This window comes from Bubalus kerabau, chromosome 3, assembly GCF_029407905.1.
Source record: "Bubalus kerabau isolate K-KA32 ecotype Philippines breed swamp buffalo chromosome 3, PCC_UOA_SB_1v2, whole genome shotgun sequence".
Taxonomy (NCBI): domain Eukaryota; kingdom Metazoa; phylum Chordata; class Mammalia; order Artiodactyla; family Bovidae; genus Bubalus; species Bubalus kerabau.
The window spans coordinates 106,633,198-106,650,981 of record NC_073626.1 but is presented as its reverse complement, the minus strand read 5'-3'; the positions used below and the strand labels follow the sequence as shown (position 1 = coordinate 106,650,981).

Here is a 17,784-nt window from a genome sequence, read left to right as displayed (position 1 = left end):
TCCTCAAACCACAGTTCATTCACTGGAACTGGCCAATGTCCTGTAAACATTTTTATTTCACTTTGTTCTTCAGCTGTATGGAAGTGTGAAGAACATTACCTGCATATCCCTTAACACACAGATGAAGACCCATGTCAATTAATACGTGATGTTCATCGTGCTCATCCCACTCAGGTTACCAGGGTCACGAGCTACGAGACCATGTCTGCCAGGTGGCTCAGATCTGTTTCACTGCATGGACAGCACCCCTCCCAGGTGGCGCTAGTGGTAAAGAACCCACCTACAATGCAGGGGACATAAAGGACGCAGGTTTGATCCCTTGGTCGGGAAGATCCCCTAGAGAAGGAAATGGCAATCCACTGCAGTATTCTTACTTGGAGAATCCCATGGACAGAGGAACCTGGCAGGCTACAGTCCATGGGGTAGCAAAGAGTTGGACACGACTGAAGCGATTTAACACACGCATGGCAAACTCACACCTTCCATCAATGTAGACAGTTCAGCCCAAACCTGCCATCAGCTCAAACACAGATAATGGCAAGTTTATAAACAAAGAAGAGCACATCTATTTTCATAATATCATTTTATATTTCCAATATGAACATCTCGGTAGTCTTTAATCAAGTTGTAATTTCTGAGTTTATTCTAGTCTCAGGAGCCTCAGAACTGTGCTTCGGGGTAGAAAGAGAATGGGATAATTTGCTGGAGGACATGAGCGGCAGACATGCTCTGGGTACCCCCAGCTCCTGATTCCCTCTCTTCCTACCTCCTCCTCTTCCCCAAAGATTGGGTTAGTGGCTTGGGTAACCTTCTGTTTCCCAATTTCCCTAACAATATTTTATCAGGAGCTTGATACTCATTTTACTAATTGCTAATTAACCAAGACCAATCCCTTAAGAATCCTTGACAATGTAAGTAAAAAAAAAAAAACAAACCTCACTTCCGCTTCTTGTGCAAAGTGTGGGACAAATGCCTTATGCCTGACTTCAATGTTGAGCTGAAGGTTATACATAAGAAATGTGTATAACTCAGATGTCACGATGGCTCTGGAGTACTAAGGGAACAATTAAGAGTCCCTATTAAGAGTCCACGGCCTACTGAAAATTTCAGAACCTCTCTCTGGCATACAAAAGTGCTAACAATAGCTGAATTAAAGGTTATGTTCTATCTAACCACAAGCTTTCAACAAATTATTGCAGAAATAAAGAACTACCAGTTAGATACAAAACTTAAATAAACAAAACAGATATTCACCTAGGTTAGTTTCTTTTCCAAGAGGATAAGGGAACATTATTAAAATGTTACCATTTTTATGGACTTTAGGGGGTGAAAAAATGGCTTATATGTAATACAATCAAAATACCCAATCAACGGTAAATCTCAGTTCACTGGTAACAAATGATGGTCCCCAGTTATGATATAAAAATTCAGTTAAATTAGTGTTGCTTTACAATGTTGTGTTAGTTTCTGCTGTACAGCAAAATCAATCAGTGAATATGTACCCATATATCCCCTCTTTTTGGGTTTCTTTCCCATTTAGGTCACCACAGAGTATTGAGTGGAGTTCCCTGTGTTTGCAGTAGTTTCTCATTCGTTATCTGTTTTTATACCCCAATAAAATGTTTTAGTTGAATTAAAGTAAACCTCTTAACTGTGAAAGAAGTACTTTTGGGCAGAGCATTGGTGATTTAGGAATTAGATCAACAAAACCACATGGAGTTGCATGATGTTGTTTAGGGTAGGAATTTGATTAAATTATATTGCTCCAAAACAGGCAGGTGGGAAAGGAGCCAACAGGGTGAACATGTATTTTGTGAAAGATACAATTCTAAGCGTTATACATCTATCATCTAACTATATCGTACCAGCAAAGTTCTGGGGTATGTATGACTATTTCTTTTTATTATTATTTACAGGTTGAACTTAGAAATGTGGAAGAAATCTACTTTATCCAAAATGATTTTGTTAATCAGGTTCCAGAAGACCTCATCTACAGGGCAGTCACACGGCATGAAACCAAAGGGCTATGTTTTGGCAAAGCCCTAAGGTACTTTATAGGATGAACAGAAAAGACAACATTTGCTTTCTGGATGATACAACACATTTTTAAAGCTCATTTGAATAGCAAGAAAATATTCTTATGAGTATTTTATATTCACATTACCCATATTAAATGATTTTTCAAATAAAAAATGAATTACTGAATCCGATGGATACTATGACTGTCCTATTAAGAAATCAAAAAAAGCAGATATCTGAATCTCCCTCATGCCAAAATTAAAGACACAGAGAGGACAGAGTATATATCTTCCAGGAAAATTCCAGTTATCCTTTTCTTACGACCCATAAAATATTAAAATCAGATAAATAGATATGTACTTAGTCTACTTATACAGCCTGTTTACTAATTTGAGACACGGAAGAATGTTGGAGTTAGAAACAACCCCAAAATGGAAGGCTCTCAAAATCTTGCTCTCAAGAAGCCTCCTTTATCATGAGTTTGTTAGATAAACTAACCCAAGTTTTTCTTTCTTGTTTAGTCATTCTTTGGAGTGCAACCCAAGGGCTAAGACTATTGTTCCACTGAATTACAAGGAATTGAACCCATGAATTACTTAAGTCAGCTTATTAAAACGGTCAAACCTTCTTGAAATTCTTCAACAACTGTAACTGTGCCGGGTCAAATGGAAATCTCTTACAGAAGATTACTTAATAGCAAAGGTTTCAGTCATTTTATACTAATGGTCTTCTTTCTAACCTAAAAAAAAGAGGAACCATTTCTCTAACCATGGAATTTAGCAAGCAAACACCATGAACTTGCACTGCCAGGGAGAAGATATGATGAACTCCAGCTCAGAATCATATTGAATCAGGTTCAATTCAGGACATAAAATGAAATGAAAAGCCCAAACTAATTAGATTGTAATGAGCAGTTCATATGCCTTATGTCGTTTTATCACGTGCAGTAGGTGCTGTATCCCTACAGTGAATGACTTCAAGCAAGTCATCAGCTTGTACTGTGTTCAAGAATGCTAATCAGAAGGAAAAGGGTCTTTTTATGACATGCTTGAAGAAAACAAGATTGATTGTAGCTTCTTGATCATAGCAGTGCCTGTGGAATGGCTTTATCTCTATTAAACTTCACTTGCATTTCTGGAAAGCATGGAGTGTCCTAATGAGACAGGCAGAAATAAAGGAGTTCATTAGTAGAAAATTGCTCAAGTTGAAATGTCATGTAACAAGTTGAGAGCTGATATTCTGAAGAATGATATTCAGTGTCTGGGTCTGAAACTCAAATATCAGTCACAGGTACCATTTTAGATTTTTGGGCCTCTTTTTCCCACATCTCAACTACTATATTAGTGGTTCGGTGAGTTAACAATTCTGAGGCCCAGAAGAACTTTACTTACTTCATTAAATATCTCATAGGGGAAAAAAAACCTATGATTGTCATAGGGTTCCAAAGTGATTTTCATTGTATGGTCCCATGGCTTGAGGGAACCACATGAAACTAAGCAAAGAGAAACTTACAAAAGTAATTCCATTTTGTGTGTGCAAATCACTTGCCAACTTGCTATTGATCCATACGCTACCCTTCCCCTGCTCTGCTGTGCATTTCTGGGAACTATATTTCCTTGTCTGCTCTGCCAACTGGATTTTGGTAGATTTGGCCAACGGGAGACACTGGCAGAATCCTGGAGGAGTCAAGGTATTTTTTTTTTTTTTCCTGCTCTTATTTCCACCCTTGATCCTACCTTCACCGTGATTCTGCTGCATTGGAGCAACCCCTCTTCCCTCCATGCTCATAGCTCCAATAGGAGAGTCCCCACCTGGGTTCTAGTTCCCCAGCTCTGGTCCTCATCTCTGAACTCTGAAAGAAATGCCTTCTCTTTGTGTCCTTTCAAGCTTGGGGTAGTAGTAACTTCCTACTATTTCTAATTTCTAGATCACCTTACCAGCTCCTTGCCAACACTTCCATCATCTATGTAACCAACTCACTGTATTAAATTGCCTATCTTTGAAATATCTAGAATATTTTTTTGTTTTCCTGCCTGGACTATGACAGATCAAATCTTTTTATTTAGAAAATTCCTTCTCAGAAGTCATATTTCCTTTGAAACTATCCTCATGAGAAAATAATCAAGGGAAGAATAAAGAGGAAAGAAAATAACTACCAAAAGCAAAAGCTTTACATGAAGCTCTCTGTATGACAATTCTCCCACAGTATAGTTGTTTATTTGTGCATCTGTTGGAAGGTTCTTTTAAAATGGTGACAATTCAGGGTCCTTGAACATTTGAATGTCTGCACACTTCTAAACTTCTGCAAATAATCTCTAAATAATTTGTTTACATTCTACTTAACTGTCAGTTAATTTGCTGCTAAACTTATGTTTTTGTGTTCATATTCAACATTATATCTTTGATATTTTTGATGCAACACATACTAAATTTCATTTGCAGTGTCTTAGTAAAATGAAATAATTGTGAAATAAATTTCAAAGTCAATAATGAAAGGGAGTTAGATTTCACATGATTTGTAAGAAAGATTTTGGTTAAGAAAAGAAAGACACTCTCTTCTTTTTTTAGCCTGTCTTCTCTCAGGAAAGCTTGAACCAACAAGAGAAATCTTATTTGTGATTTAAAAAGAAGGGGACTGGGTAAATATTTAGCCTATCTCTAATTATCCTTTATAATACTGAATATTTACATTTCCACATAGTTGGAATTTTCTCTCAGTGATTTGGCAAGTATAAATTATCCTTGCCCTCCAGACTCCCAGGTTCTACAAGGAGGACATCAATGTTGCATTTTTAAAAGGCTACAGTTTTATTATTAACAATTAATCCTGGTTTTAAACATGAATACTCTGAATTGCTGTAATTGCAGTTACTTTGCATTTACATTAAATAATATTAATGCTGGAGGCCCTTCATTGCCTGCTGATGGCAAGGTTATTATAGCCCCCAAAGCCTATTTTGAAATCCCCTCACCAAAATTCATTTAATACATCAGAAATGCCCAACAGAGGACCATCCTGGAGAATTGCCCGTGGTTTTTAAGTAGCAAAAATACAGGCATCTCATTTTTAATGTGGAAGGTTGGCCAACCCTCCATGCCTACCAGCAAACAATGACTCTGACTCCATCTTGATAACAGCTTGGTCAGACCCAGCATTAGCCTTTCCCAGCTGAACTTGTGCTCTGCACCTCTCTTCATTCCAGCATATTATGGTCCAGATAATGTCTTGAATTTAAACCATGCCTTGCAAAATCAACCTCAGGTGATAGACCTGATCCACAGTGTTTTCCCTGGAGCTAGAAAGATTCAAGAAAGAGATGAGCTACTTCCAGTGAAAGCCTGAGCCTCAAAGAAGCTGAGAGATTTAACTAGCTGTCTTGATGCCTTTCTGCTGAAAAGGGGTGAGTGCTTTATGTTGCTGGGGTTGCCATCATGCAATACTACAGAAGGGGTGATTTAAACAACCAAAATTTATTTTCTCACAACTCTGGGAGCTAGAAAGTCCAAGATGAAGTTGACTTCAGAATTGGTTTTTTCAGGGGCCTCTCTCCTTAGCTTGTAACTTGTTCCCTTCTTGCCATATCCTCACACTGTCCTTTATCTGCTTAAGCACACCCTTGGTCTCTCTGTTTCCAATTTCCTCTTCTTTAAAGGAAGCCAGGTAGATTGGTTTAATTTCCTCTTTAAAAACTCTATCTCCAAGTTCAGTCTTATTCTGAAATAATGGGGATTACAGCTTCCACATATGAATGTGAGGGTAGCGGTGTGGGGAGATGGAACACAGTCCAGCCCATAACAACGAGGCTGGAAGAATTTGTCTTCCTTGACCCTATACTCTCTTTTCTGCAAACTTTCCCTCCCTTAGTGGTTCACTCATCCAATATCTTTATTCTTAAAAATCCTTTACTCTTCGGTTCTAGCAAGACTCCTTAAAGTAGGAAAAGCTCATGTTACACTGTGATTTAAACAATAACGCAGGCCCACGTATTAACTTTTTCAAGTATATTTGCTTCAAAATAGGGGTTGAGCATTAATTTAAAAAAAAATAAAATCATATTTGTGAAATGGCATGCACCAGCAATTCAAACTAACTGTGGCATTTTGTGTCTTTCCATGGCCTTTGAAATCGCATCACATATGGAGCCATCTCAAGCCATGGCTTGTAGAGTCAGCTTTGGTCATTGTCCTCCTACACTAACTACCATCATTATCATTCAAGCCTACCTGACATTTTCTGTATTACGGTGCTTTTATCGATTGCCGGTGGGATGCTACATCCAAGGAAGCCGCTAAAAGTTGGTAAGTAGTGCTTGAATACAAATTTCCAACCCAGAGCTGCTAGAAATTATGTTTATGATTCAATAAACGTGGTTTTTTGACTATTGCCCAAACTGTGCCCCAGCATGACCTGAGTGGACTAATCCTGCTAGGGGTACTATTTTTGGATGCCATAAATCTAAGCTTCTGGCTATGTCTAGTCATTAAATATCCCATGAAACTTTTCATAACACTAAGGGTTTTTAATCCCCAGCTTCTGGCCAAATTCCAACTGGAATAATTATGTTCTGCTTATTGTACCTAAATTCTCAAGTGGAGTTATAAGAGACTCATTGTCTTATAATATCATCTACACAATTAAACTGTAATCTATAGAGTATAGTTTCTAACATGGAGAATCCAAGTGTTATATAAATCTATAAGTTGTATTCCCAATCAAACTCAGTTCAGCCATTGCATTTCTTCAGGGTCTTTGAAACAATTTGCATGCTAAATGCAGTTGATAAGTGCTAAATTTTATGTTATCTTAAAAATGTTATGTTATCTTAGAACCCAGGAGTTCACCATAAGAGTCTCTTTTCTAACAACAGGAAAATAGAGACTCTGCCTGAATTTCATTATTGTTCACGTGATTGTTTGGGAATTCAGTTTCAACTCAGAAACACACAAAATGTTACAGGCAACTTGAATTCATTAGGTTCTTTTGATTGTATGGGAAGTTAAGAAGAATGAAAGCCTGGTCTTCCAGTACACCATACCACATGAGTGAAGTTTCCAGTTTATAGTTAGAGGGGAGAAAGAATACCAATTTTTCAAAGTTCTGGTCACCTAACACTGTTCAAGGGACCTGACACCTCTTGGGCAATATAAACAAATGACTAATCTTTTTCAGCTAGAGCAGAGGAAAATGTTACTTTGCAAAGCACCTAGACTTATTCTCTGATTGCAATTCCTATTTAAATGACTTCCAGAGTTTCATGTATCCAACCAGCGGTCTAGGGAAGACCTGCATCTATGTTGTCACCCGTATGGAGCAGCCACCCTGGCCCTGTGATAGGGCCTCCAGGGCAAAATGTAATTGTGTCTCTTTGGAACTGTTGGTTTGGCATTTTTTAAAAATATATTTATTTAGTTATTTGACTGTGCCAGGCCTTAGTTATGGGATCTTTAATCTTTGTTGCAGAATGTGGAATCTTTGGGCTTCCCTGGTAGTTTAGCTGATAAAGAATCCATCTGCAATGCAGAAGACCTGGGTTCAATCCCTGGGTTGGGAGGATCCCCTGAGCATGGCAACCGACTCCAGTATTCTTGCCTGGAGAATCCTCATGAACAGAGGAGCGGTGGGCTGCAGTCCATGGGGTCACAAAGAGTCAGACACGACTGAGTGACAAAGCACACAAGCACGCAAGTGGAATCTTCAGTTGCAGGATGTGGGATCTAGTTCCCCGACCACAGATCAAACTGGGGCCTCCTGCACTGGGAGCATGAAATCTTAACCACTGGACCACCAGAGAAGTCCCTTTTTTAACTCTTACATCAAGAATACAGAACTCATATATCCAACCTGCATCCCTGGGCCGTATGTGGAGCCCTGAGTCTCTTGTTCCATGTACAGGGACTATAAGGAAACAAAAATTCTGCAGCCACGAAATTTAGTTGATTTACAAATATGTTTTTCTCCTACTTAATTTTGTTTTATTACTCTCCAAATAACATTCTGACAAGACTAAATTGAACTCCAAATGGGATAGATCTTCAAACATTGATTTCACAGATTTCCTTCTGGTCAATAGGACAGTAAATAGCATGTCTCACCAATTCAGATGTGAGAGACTTGATCCAAGCTAAGATAGTTCAGGAAAATCGAGCTACAAATCTTTAAAGAACTGGTATATATTTGGTATTTTATTGTACATTTAATTCCAAAAATTTTCACCCTTTCTCAAGAAACAAACTGGAAAACTATAAAAGTGTATTTGATGAAAATCTAAGAGTTACATTCTCATTTAAGCTGTTTCCACTTTTTCCCCCTCTTCAAATTTTGAAGCACTTCAAGTCTTTAAAACTGTTACATACCCAGAAGGGTTGGCAGAATTAGGACTGGAATAAAATAGGATATGATTTGTAAAATCATCTTCATATATTTGAATAAGGTATGCTTCTCCCTCTCAAACTTATTCTGTAAAATGGCTCTTATAGCAGTTGTTAACACCATAGTGTGAATATGAGGCAATGTGCTATCTCTCTCAGTAATATTTGCATTTTGGATCTCATTTCTAATTGTGGAATGAAATAATCTGTTCCAGATAAAAGAATTTTCAGTGTAAGCCCAGAAATTATTTTTGAGCTCTACTTGATCACCTTTTTTTGGTAGCTTGAAGGGAAGACTCTCAGAAAGTAGTTTTTCTTGAGAGAATATTCTCTTCCTGCCAATTTTGCTTTACAAAACTACATTGTTTTACATTATGTATGTTAATCAATGCACTTGGAGACTGCAGGGAGCTGGAAGGACTTAGAGCTGGAAGGACTTTAAAGTTTATCTAATCCAATCCCCTCATCCAGAGATTTTAAAATAATAAATCTACAGCTGTCTTTAGACTAATCTTTGATGCAAACAACTCACTGTTTCATCATGGTCTTCCTCCAGATGAATGTCCATCGACGATATGATTAATAGCTGTCTCTGGTGTATCTGTCTTTATATCTAGACCCGTCCATTTGTACAGCCCAGAGACATGGCCCGTGAGGTGATGCTACAGAACCACCCACATGGATTGTGTGCTACAAGTTGTTTTCTCCTGGAAGGTGATAGATTTAAGTAATACATGATCTCGAATCTCATCTCCTTACTGGCCAATAGTAAACACATGTGTAACAGCAGTCTGGGGTCAAAGACGAAAATGTGACCCTTGAAAGAGAGAAGTTGACAGGCCACATGGGGAAAAGCCCCGGGTCTGAGCTTCATTGACAGCCTTCTAACCAAGGGGCTCACCAACCACAGATATGTATCAATAGGCACACACACATCTTAAGAGGAAATCACTTACCATCATTGGCCCACTTTTCAGCAAATGAATGTTAACACATTATCAAGTTTCCAAACAATTATTCAAATCATTAGAATGTGCTGGTTCTCTCTTCCTCTGTTACTAAAGAGTGTGTTGAGCTGTTGACTGGTGATGTGAGTGTGCCACCTAAGGAGTGGGGTGGAATTTATTCTTATTATTAATAACAGACTTCATGTAGGCCCTGGCATGATCTGCAAGGCTTAACACTCCAAAGCTAGAGATCACAAGTTACCCATGACATGATGGAATTTGTTTTTAATGAGTGTATTTCATCTTAACTCATGTTGTCATGTGGAGCAATGACTTCACCTAAATGCAGTTAAGCCATAAAAGGTGCCATATTCTCCTACTAAAATATTATTAGCATTTTACTAGGCTCCTGTATCCTATAATAAGAGGCAAAGAAAGAATCCAGATTTCTACAGTTCTCTTTTTCCAGGCTAGAAATGAACTTAGCATGCCTTCAAGAAAAGACTATAATCGTATGATTATATAACAAAGGTAATTTTGTTCAGGATTTTAAATGAAGAAATTCAGAAAATAAAATGCAAACAATATAGAAATGTCTGTGTCTTAAAGAACTTAAAATTGATCTACTTTATTTTACATATATCTTGAGGAAGTACATCTCCAACTCTTATGATACTGAGTCCCAATTGTGTCATTGTTTTCAATTAACATGCATTTGCCCAAGAGGGACATGTGAAGCAACATAGCACCAATATAGAAGGCAGATGCTCGTAGTTCGCCAGAAGCGCACAGCCATCTCCGGACGTCTGTTCCAAAGCAGCTATGAACAGGGCACTGTGTCATTTGAAAGGGGTTGGCCTGCTCTACTACCTTCAGTAACATTCAAGCCTGCAGAACAGTGACCCAGATCTTCACTGCAATTAATCTTTCCAAAGGGAGTGAGTGAGTACTAGTTTCTCAGTTGTGTCTTTGCAACCCCATGGACTTGTAGCCCGTCAGGCTCCTCTGTTCATGGAAATCTCCAGGCAAAAATTCTGGAGAGGGTAGCCATTCCCTTCTCCAGGGGATCTTCCTGACCCAGGGATCAAATCCAGGTCTCCTGCATTGCAGGCAAACCCTTTACAGTCTGAGCCACAAGGAAGTTGCCAACTGACCAACCATTCTGGAGGATAATTCCTGTGTTCTAGATCCACTGTGCTCTAGGTCACCTGTAACAGCAGAAATCATACTGAATTCTCTGCTACCAGATTGCCTAGAACACAATCTTACATGTACTCAGTGCTTTTTATTTATTTATTTATTTTATTTATTTTTGGCTGCACTGGGTCTTCACTGCCAGGCACATGCTTTCTCTAGTTGTGGTGAGTGGGGGCAGCTCTTTGTTGTGGTGCTTGGGCTTCTCCTTGCGGTGGCTTCTCCTTATGCAGCATGAGCTCAAGCGCGGGCTTGGCAGTTGTGGTGCATGGTTTTAGTTGTCCCTCGGCATGTGGAATTTTCTGGGACCGGGGATCAAACCTGTGTCCCCTGCATTGCAGGCAGATTCTTAGCCACTGGACCACTCAGGAAGTCATGAAGTAAGTGCTTAATAAATTTGTTTATTTAAGAATATTGCATGTTTAACAACTTAGTTGACATTATCACCATCTTCGTTCACTTTTATTTCAAATGCACCAAGAGCCCAATAGGAGCTGATCTCTTGCTAATTTCCTGAATGTAGAAATTGAGGGAGTCATACCAGGAAGCTTAGAAACAAAATGCAGCTCTTCAGGGGCTGCTGCTGCTGCTGCTAAGTCGCTTCAGTCGTGTCCAGCTCTGTGCAACCCCATAAACGGCAGCCAACCAGGCTCCCCTGTCCTTGGGATTCTCCAGGCAAGAACACTGGCATGGGTTGCCATTTCCTTCTCCAATGCATGAAAGTGAAAAGTAAAAGTGAAGTCGTTCAGTTGTGTCCGACCCTCAGCGACCCCATGGACTGCAGCCTTGCAGGCTCCTCCAGTCCATGGGATTTTCCAGGCAAGAGCTAGTATGCTCAACTGAGGCTTCCTGGTGGCTCATTGGTAAAGAATCCACCTTCCAGTGAAAGAAACTCAGGTTTGATCTCTGGATTGGAAAGCCTACCTGGAAGACGAAATGGCAACCCACTTCAGTATTCTTACCTAAGAAATCCCATGGACAGAGGAGCCTGGCAGGCAACAGTCCATGGGGTTGCAAAAGAGTTGGACCTGACTTAGTGCCTAAACATACACACATATGCTAAATCTAGTTAGTGGTTAATTCAATCCATCCTCCATATAAGCTGGGAGAAAGAGAAATTCTAAAGGTAGAAAAAGATGGGACAGAGAAACTTAACAGCATTGGAGGTCTCTTGAGTTCATTTGTATCAAAGCAGTTTCATTACTTATAACTATTTGATATAAGATTACCTCCAGAACCAAAAGGAGTGACTTTTGGAAGAAGCAGAACAACACTACCATGCATTGATTCAGATAACTAAAATCTGACCCCCTATGCAGAATATGTTGGTTAGTTAGTCATGCTCAGTTTTAGCTGAAATTGTCCTGATCATAGTCCATGCATGGGAAATAGCCTTAGGCTATTTTGTGCATAAGAATATTTATTGATACAACCAGTAATGGAAACCATCAGCCAAGAAGAGCCAATCAATTTCTTTCCCCTAAGTTTTTTCAAGGAAGTGCATTCAAAGTGTGGTGGTTGCTAGACCTGAAGGATAATGAGTGGGGTGAGGATCAGTGACCATGTTGGATCATGCCCAGAATAGCTAAGCTGAGAAACCCTCTCAAGTAAGAGCCTGCCCTACTTCAAATAGAGGTTTCAATGAAATCAAAATGCCTTGATGAGAAAAATCACTCTCCATAGCTTCCAGTGTTCAATCCCAGAACTATCCAAGCTTTTAAAGAAGAAATTCCTTCAGGCTAATGAAAGAATAAAGGCATTACAGTTGGAAAGAGAAAGACAAGTTTTGAAATCCAGACAAATTAAATATAAAAATATTAAAAAATTAAATTTATTTAGTGTTTTCCTTAAGTGAAAGTGAAAGTCGCTCAGTCATATCCGACTCTTTGTGACCCCATAGCCTATACAGTCCATGGAATTCCCCAGGCCACAGTACTGGAGTGGGTAGCCTTTCCCTTCTCCAGGGGATCTTCCCAACACAGGGATTGAACCCAGGTCTTCCACATTGCAGGCGGATTCTTTACCAGCTAAGCCACAAGGGAAGCCCTTAAATGAACACAAAAATGAACATAATGTAATGACCACAGTGTATGCCAGCAATTGTGATAGCACCAAAGAGAATTAATATCTAATTGTGCAAAAGTTATTTGGGTGTTTAAATTGCCTAAAGACTATTTGTTAGTACACTTCATCCTGCACTATAGTTTACTGAGCAACAACAAAAACTTCAGTGCCAATATGCTAGCCAAGAAGAACTGGAATAGACGCTCAAGCAGACCCCTCTGGCTAAATTGGAGATACTTAAAACATCACCGAAATGATGTGCACGTGATTTTGCACTCACACTAGCACCAAGCACTTACAAATGGGCCAAATTCTCCAAAACTTCTACACAGGGAAAATGTTTAAGGATCAAAATAGAAAACGATGCTTTAAACTAAAAGCAGCCTTGCAAGTAATTACATGCCCACTTGCTCAGGGTGATAAATTACACTTGCCCATGCTTTTTATACTTTTTCTATGACTTATGAGAAGATCACAGGTAATTTTTTTCTTTCCATTGATACTAGCAAAGTTGCAACAAGGCTGTCCATGTCTGTCTGGAATAAAACAACTTTGATTGGAGAGAAAACAGGTGGTGAGAGAATGTAGCAGCTAAGATGTTAGACTGAAAAATAAAGAGGGTGTTGGGGTGGGTGGAGAAGAGAATCACTGAAGACCAGGTCATACCACTGAGAGGACAGCTGTGCGAAATAAAACTCAACTGTGATCAAAATTGCAATTGACAACCTGAAGACAAATGGAGGGCCGGGAGACAGACAGTTTGTTGAGAAAGCTTGGCACCCACGAGTTTAGCCAGAGCACTATGCAAAGAAAATAGAATGCAGATGGGGAGTAAAGCAGCAGAGATGTAAGAGTAGGGATTGTAAACATCTAGTCCATCAGGTGAACTTAAAGTCATTGTGCTGGGTATGAGGCTGTTCTGCTGGGCTCACAACCAGTCTTCAGGGAATCAAACATGGTTCCCACAATCCTCAGCATGGACATGACTTTCTCCCACAGTCACACAGCCCATGCCAGTGACCTTTTCACTACTTTCTCAGGTAAACTGTAGTCTTACCCAGTCATCCCAGTCCAGAGGTCTTTGGTGGCATACATTCTTTCATAGTGACCATGGATGATACTCTTAACCTCCCAAAGGATCATTTTTGACGGATTACCCAAATATGCTTTCTGTTGCTATTTCTCACACAGTTCACAAGTATTTTTGGAGGAAATAGTCTCTCCATTGCTAGGACCACTACCTTAGTCCATACCTTGATTTTGTCTAGCCCTGGACAGGCAAAGTCAGATCTACTGTGTATCTTTTTTTAATGTAAATTTATTCCAATGACTTCACAAGAGTGCTCTTTCTCCCCCTTTTAGAATCTTAAATTTTAAAAAGTGATTAAATTTTTAAAAGTTAGTCCTAGCAGATAGCTAGTATAACTTCCTTCTCCTATAGGAAATCTTCATTAGTCACTCAATCTTATTGTCCACTATGGAGAAGTCTTAATAGAATGGTCTTTATAATACTGATTCCCAAATAGTTCTATTTGTTTGTGGTGGGGGCATCCCAGGGAATACTGGGCTAGAATGTTATTCATCAGAGGAAGGGCCAGGGTACAGCAAGGCCAGGAGAGACCACTCAGCACAGTGGCTAAAACCTTGGCAAATCAGGCTGGTTCCAATTTCTGGCTCAGCCACTTTCTAGGTGATGGAACCTTGGACCAACTTCTTAATCCCTCTAAATGTATTTCCTCATCTGCCAAATGAGGATAATGGTTCCCTTGTTATTAGCCTAAGAAAGTAAGGGATTAATGAAATAACTCAATAAGATAATGTATATATAGTACTAACTATCACCAGGCCTTGAAGTGTGTTCAAACAAGCTCAATGCAGTTGAAATAAATGAAAGAAAGGACTCGGGTGAGGGTGAATAGTGGAAACTCATGTGACCTCCAACAACGAGAGCTTATAACTTTCCCTTGTACTATCTGTCTGTCATCTTCAAGGGAGAGTAGGTAAGACAGTGAATGAAAAAGATTCGTGGTTGGTGGAAGCAGAGGAGGAAGTTAAACTGTTTTGGGAAGGCAGCCAGGTGTGTGACTGACCAACAGGCAGAGAAGGAAAAGGAAGGGGGCCTTTTGACTGGAGACTAAGGGAACGTTCAGAATTCGAGGGGCTGAAGGCCTGTGTGGGTATGAGTCTTCAGTTCAATAGAGATCATGTATAGTCCTAGCTTGGAAGATGTGGTCAGGAAAAGGAAACACAAAGGGTAAAAAATTGAAAGGGGTCATAGAGAAAAGTTCAAAGAAATGAATGCATAAAAAGAAGGAAAAAGACAAGATGCAAAGAAAATTCCTGGAATGATAGAATTTTTTTTAAAAAAACCTGTTTTTCTGGCCTATTTTATTCTATGATGTTTTATACTTTTTAAATATTTTATAACCTGTAATGCATTATTAGTTAAATCAAAATATTGAATTAAGATAAAGTAGTAATAAAACAGGCTTCCCAGGTGGTGTAGTGGTAAAAAAAAAAAAAAAAAAGCCCACCTGCCAATTTGCAGGAGACATAAAAACTTGGGTTTGATTCCTGGGTCAGGAGGATCTCCTGGAGAAGGGCATGGCAACCTACTCCAGTATTCTTGCCTGGAGAATCCCTTGGACAGAGGAGCCTGGCAGGCTACAGTCCATGGGGTGGCAAAGAGTTGGACACGACTGACGCAACTGAGTATACACACACACACACACGGTAATAGAACTCAAATAGAGGCATTAGAAAGGAAGTGGTTCAGTGGATGGCTTGACCCCTGAGTCCACCTCTTGAAGAGGAGAGAAAGTTAAGCTCCCTGGAGATACGGAGACCAAGGGCCCCTACCCTGTACTGTGCCTTCTACATAAATTTGAAGAGGCATTCACAAATATTTTTAGTGCTGGTGATAGGATAACCATGTAAATAAGGCTGGTGATAAATCACCATTTAGATTCATTAGCAAATACCTCAATTATCATAACTTACAGAGTACTTACTCAAGTGCCAGGCACCACTCAGTGCTATTTTATTTGATCTCCACCAGAAGACCATAGAAGAAAAGGACTCAGATTTTGCACATTTTACAGATGAACCAAAGCACAGAGATATAACGCTACTTGCCTGAAGTCACTGAGCCAGGTGGCGGCAGAGCCAAGATTGACTTCTCAGCACACACATTTAACTGTCAGATCATAGAAAAATTGCAAAATAGAAACAAACTCTCAGCAAAGCATTTTATGCTTTTCATCCAAAGGAAAATGGACGAATCATAATTTTTTTCTCTTGATATTTCACTTTGTGCAACTCTACAGCCCATTTTTTTTTAATAACTTCCGATCTTGTGGGCTTAGCATCTTCAGAAGAGTGCAGTTGGAGGTCCAAGGTGGAAAAATTTAAATAAAATAGTATCTTCAAAATCTCGAACAATCTGGTCCAAAATCTTGATTTTTTGTGATAACGAATTTTGAAAAACTTAACAATGAAGTCCTGAAAATGTAATTGTAGCTTGGTAACACTATTAAATATGTATACTGTGGTCTTTTTTGACAATTGTATTAATCCCTTTACAAAGCCTTCAGAAGTTCCATCACAGAAGCATGGATGCTGTTTTGATCTATTTATTACTCTTAAGTGTTCAGAGAACTGTCCCTATTTTCTAATTAACACTTTTAAAGATAAAAAGCCAAGTATTAAATCAATCTGAATGATGGTTGTTTGTGAATCCCACAAGATAAGGCAATTTGCATGTTCACTTTGTACTTACAAACTAAATCTGCACATCTCCACAGCAGCCCCTTATAATGTAAACCTTTTGTGAGTATTTGTAACTTGAAAGAAAGTTTGGCCTACTACAGAGGCAGTGCCAATTATCTAAAGGGCTTCGTTACCGAACGTGATTAAGATGCAAAGATATTGGGTTGTTATTTCATATTGTTTGCTCTGGAATTTAAGGAAAAGACTTTTAAAACATCCAGGATTATAGATTATTACCTTTTTATGGGAAACTAAAACAACTCATTTCCCCCAACAGTTAACTGCTCTCAAAAGTAACCAGTTGCCACTCACTTGGAGTAAAATTCCTTTGATATGAATTAAATTGCTTGCTGATGAAATGCACCTTTCAGCGACCTGTTTGAGTTTCAGCTGATGCTGTCACATCGTTCGTGATGTGAATTCCAGCATTAGTGCTAAATCACAGTGGTGATTTATTATTGGATTTTCAGTTCTGATGAGTCAGCACTGTTAGATGTTGACCAAATTAGACTTGCAAGAACAATGGCACTGCTCTCATTAAATAGCAGTCTTTGTTGCCCATATAGCCTATTATTTCCACATGGTTATGGTGTGGTGTGTTCACACGTGGGGTACTCAACAGATAGGGTTCCTTTGCTTTTGCAGGATTGGTCTTCATTGAGCTTTACGTGCTCAATCAACTTTGAAACCATGTGTAAAAGCCCCAGCCTTCAAAATGCAAAAAGGAATCCTTTATCTTTTCTAACCAGTTCAACCTGTGCTTTCTCTTTGCCAAATAATTCAAGAAACCAGAAAGATTATGTTGGCTAATGAAAGTGGTATCAGATTTTTCTACATCAGTCAACCTCTCTCAAACAGCTCTGTAAAAGATAGGATATGGAAAATACTATTGGGGCTCAGCTGGTAAAGAATCTGCCTGCAATGCGGGAAACCTGGGTTTGATCCCTGGGTTGGGAAGATCCCCTGGAGAAGAGAAAGGCTACCCATACCAGTATTTTGGCCTATACAGTCCATGGGGTCACAAAGAGTCGGACATGACTGAACAACTTTCACTTTCACTATTGGGGTACCTGGTTCCGAGACCATGAGAATGTGATGCCGACTTTTCCTGGGAAAAGGCAGGAACATGTTATTCAACACATTATTGACTGTCCACTTTGTGTCAGGGGTTATCCTGTTGTAGGTACTATAGATAAAAATGTAAACATGAAATCATGGTCTTATGGGGTTTACTTTCTAGAAAAGAAGACAGGCATAAAACAAGTAGCTCAATAAATATTTAAAATAACATCAGCTCATGATTTCTATAGGTGCTTTATATGGCCAGTAAAATTCAAGTGCTTTAAATCTTAGCAAAAAGTGAGGGAAATAAGGCTTACTTATCTCAAGAGCAATATTGACTTTAATAAAATAAAGCTTTTTA

At 39.1% G+C, this 17,784-nt stretch overlaps 2 long non-coding RNA genes across 2 annotated transcripts in view; one reads left to right on the top strand and one right to left on the bottom strand.

Annotated features, from left to right (window-relative positions):
* Nucleotides 1–17,784, bottom strand: part of LOC129646477 (uncharacterized) — a 106,430-nt gene that overhangs the window by 35,224 nt on the left and 53,422 nt on the right. The window lies entirely within an intron of this gene.
* On the top strand, nucleotides 5,303–9,156 carry LOC129646478 (uncharacterized). The gene is made up of 3 exons (XR_008711974.1): nucleotides 5,303–5,420; nucleotides 6,239–6,318; nucleotides 9,006–9,156. It is a non-coding gene; the product is annotated as an uncharacterized LOC129646478 (long non-coding RNA).